Below are 4,185 nucleotides of genomic sequence, written 5' to 3'. Positions count from 1 at the left end.
CAACATTAGGGACCAATTGTCTAGGGGACGTCCCACCACCATAACAACCCCCAATAGGACGTATTTGGTCACCAAGACAATTCGGGTCTTAAAGAGAGTGGAACTAAATATTTACAGTTTTTAGGGCCAATACCCCTTAGATCGGGCATATTTACCGACCATGTCAATGTGGGGCTTAAATGAAAGGAATTGGGGGTAGAGCAAGAATTGATACCCACTTTCGGGACCAATTTTCTGGGGGTCTACCCCTTTCCCAAAATACCCTATGTTGAAGCGAGTTCAACAAGTTTGTAGTATAAACCTTCCTTGACTTACCACAGAATGCCCGCTCACGAAGAGCACTAATGGATACGTTTCAAAAATTACATTTAAGCTATCTCATTCTCAAACATTCACTCATTTCTCAATTACTCAATACTATTGCACTCCTCTAGTTATTACATTATCGTTCTAATTGGTTTTTTTTACAACATCTCCCTGAGCATTAATTTGTTTCACATAAGAACCGTTGTAAGAAACTTGGAGTCTACCCTGAATTCAAAGGAAAGTGTGCAACCAGTCAAGTGTATCGCTTTGAAAAGTTAAGCCAAATCTTTGTATAATAAAGCACATTGAAATCTACAAAAGCACTTTTTTTATTTCAATAATAAGGCTTCAGCTACAAGGTCAACTCCGTAGTATTACGACAACTCCCGTGCCTCATAGTGGAGTTAAGCGATCCTCTGATCTCATTAGCAGAATCCTGATTCTGCTTCCAAAGCCCTTTGGGTCAACTTACAAAGGCAATTCAACATGGTCCATTCGAGCCTCTTAATCTGATATTAGGAGAAGGTGAAACCAACCGACAGCAAATACAAAACAACAGAAAGCAGTCAGCAAATTCTACGAAAAGACAACATAGAAGGCGGTCACCAGTTCCACCAACTTCATCAGTTTTTTCGGGAAGACAACGCCATCAACTTCTAAGAGGAAGATTTAAATAGAACACGTCCGTAGTTTCTCTGCCAGGATCAACTTCTACAAGAAAGCAACACCTACAAGGAAAACCTGGTTTGGAACATAGCTTCAACCGACAAGAGATGACTTGTTTCAATATAGTAAGGAATAGAAGCGGTAAGTATATGCAGGTGATTGTGTGGTTTTTGTAAGTGATCAAGTGGAGAAAAAGACGAAGATAGGAGTAACAGTGCAACAACACGACTTTAGTACCGGAGTCGTAATGCAAATCAAAAAGAACAACCAAGACTAAACAAATCGAAAATCTATCAATAAAAAATTGTGTTAAAAAAAAAAAAATATATATCGGAAGGATTTTAATTATTAATTTTATACCTAACATTTATAAGTAAAACAGATGAAAATGAAAATAAAAAAATAAACGCTCCCGTAGTGAAGAACCGCGTTATCATTACATTAACAACACAAACGTTCTCACTATTTTACAAAACGTCATTCTCTCCCAAGATTCCAATCGGTACAACAAAAGAAACCCGAGTGATCGTAATTGCCAGATATGAAACATTCAACTTTTTGAAAGATTACAGACAAATCGTACAAACAATTCCAAATTTCAAAGCAACCAGCTTTTAGATACTACTGCGATGACAGATGTATGAACACATCCAACGAAGGAGACAAACGTCAAAAAAGAAAAAGACATTTAAAGTAGTAGCTCAAAAGAAATATAATATGACAAAAGGTGGTGATAAAAATGGGAAAATTAATAGTTATACAAACGAAGTTTCGATCAGCGAGAAATAAGATTTAATCGGTAATAAACGCCTGCAAAAAGTAAAAAAAAAAAAAAAAAAGAGCTCCAATAAACGGTAGCAAATTCTGTTGACCTCCCGTCTAGTGCAAAATTTTGTTATTTTCCCAAATTAATTGCAAACAATAATGTATTAAACAACGATAACAAATAAAAAGAGTTTACAAGAAGGAGGCCTTTACTGCCCCGTGGGAAAAAAAAAGAATCTTGCTGTGGAAATAAGAATTAATGTTTGCATATCGTATTGGTGAAAAAATTATTGATTAACAAAACGATCCTCATTTGGTTATGTGCGATCACTCTTAAAAATAGAGAAGAAATTAACTGTAAAGTGGGAGTTAGCAAGTAGTGAAAAAAAAAAAAAAAACAACAACAACATATACAACAAGCAAGAAGTCAGAGATTATTAACGCTGCCAGCGCTGCAGCTCCTACGATATTCATTTCCCAAGTAATGGTTGTAAACTGGGGTAAGTCAAGCTTTTTTATTATTATCACCAAGCAGACATAAACAACTGATAGCGAACTCTTGCTCTTGTCACTGAACACCCTCTCCCATTTTCGTCACAACAGCCGTCCAATAAATTTTTCAACTTATATTTCGTTATACATGTATCTAGATATAGTACAGAAAACGTCGTAGGCATTGCAAAGATACATTGGGAGACGGGGTTGCCATCAATCATAGAAAGAGAAAATTTACCCGGGAAAAACTTATTATTTTTCATTTAATAAGCAACATACGTTGGACATTTATAACAAAAAAAATATATTCAAAAATACACAAAAATATTCAAATACTTTCGAATAGGAAAACCCAACACAAAAATTTCTATTCATAATGGCCGCGCGTCGAAAGTTTTTATTTGATCTAGATCAACTTATAACGTTTTGCTCAAAATTCGAATCCCAAAAACCAGAAACATTCACCGTACAATTATTGGAAATAAAAGATCTCGAGTTGGAGCGGAGGTGGTCTCAATTAGTATCTAGTTATGAAACACTGGTCTTAGAAGATGAAAAAGAAGTACACGATTATAACGACCAGTACGGTGTTAAATTTGAAGAAGCTAGTTGTATGTACCAAAAATGCAAAGAAGGCACGATGATTCTAATTTGCGCCAAGAGCCAAAAAGCACTTAGTGTAGAACTACCTCCACAACAACATGTCCCTTCACTAAAATTACCCCCATGCGACACTCCACTTTTTGAGGGGGGATACTCTCAATGGCCAGCATTTAGGGATATTTTTTCTGCGGTATTTGGCAAACACCCTAGTTTGTCCCCGGCTCAAAAGCTGTACCACCTGCGTGGTAAAACACGAGGTGAGGCTTACGACATCGTCAAGAAATTTGAGCTCACAGACGCGAATTTCAATCTAGCTTGGGAGGCATTGATTAATAGGTACGAAAACAGACGGATTTTAGTAAATCAGCAGATGAAAAAGCTATTTTCTATTCAATTCGCCCAAAACGAAAATCCTAAGTCCATCAGACAAATTCTGAGTTCCATTACTGATAGTTTGGCGATATTTAGGTCATATGGAATTGCAGTAGAAAATTGGGATCCAATACTGATTCACATAGCCTCGTCCAAAATCCCTGATAATACTCTACGAGCATGGGAGGACTCCTTAGATGATCATAAGGAATTGCCTTCGTGGTCTCAAATGGAGAAATTTTTGTCTAAAAGAATAGAGAAGCTGGAGACAATCATTGACTTTCGTAAGCCGAACTCCAGGGAAACGTATAATTCAAAGGCAAACTCCTTTCAAGTTTCCGAGACGGAGAACCAAACCAAGCCCTTTTGCAAAACATGCAATCAATATCATTCGCTGATGGTATGCCAAAACTTTAAGTCTTTAGCGCCACAGGATCGCATTCAATACGCCATGGAAAACAAATTGTGTTTGAACTGCCTTTCACAAAAACATTTTAAACCAAATTGCACCAGCAGGAGATCGTGTTCTATCTGCAACAAAAAGCACCACACAATGCTTCACCTCGAGTCTAAAAGTACAAATTCGTTAGATACTTCTCAGAATTACGAAACGATAGATACGACTTCACAAGATGCTCCTACCACATCAAGACAGTCCAATGAAAACTCATTTTTGAACACCACCATAGCCAATTATGAAATAAACACGCTGTTCTCGCAGAATGAAGGTACTACTATTCTTCCGACTGCTCGAATTCATTTAGAACACGGTGGAGAACTATTCACAGTCCGGGCACTGTTAGATACCGGATCGGAGAAAAGCTTCATAGCCAAGCGCATTCAGCAGAAACTGATGATTCCTTTGGAAAAGCACAACTCCCAAATTTCCGGACTGGGAGGCACTATAGTAAGCAGCTGCAAGGGAAAATGTTTGCTAACGTTAAAATCTACTTATTCCGACTTTAGAATTCAAGTTAA

The sequence above is a fragment of the Stomoxys calcitrans genome, chromosome 2 (genome assembly GCF_963082655.1).
Source record: "Stomoxys calcitrans chromosome 2, idStoCalc2.1, whole genome shotgun sequence".
Taxonomy (NCBI): domain Eukaryota; kingdom Metazoa; phylum Arthropoda; class Insecta; order Diptera; family Muscidae; genus Stomoxys; species Stomoxys calcitrans.
This window is presented reverse-complemented; position numbering follows the sequence as displayed.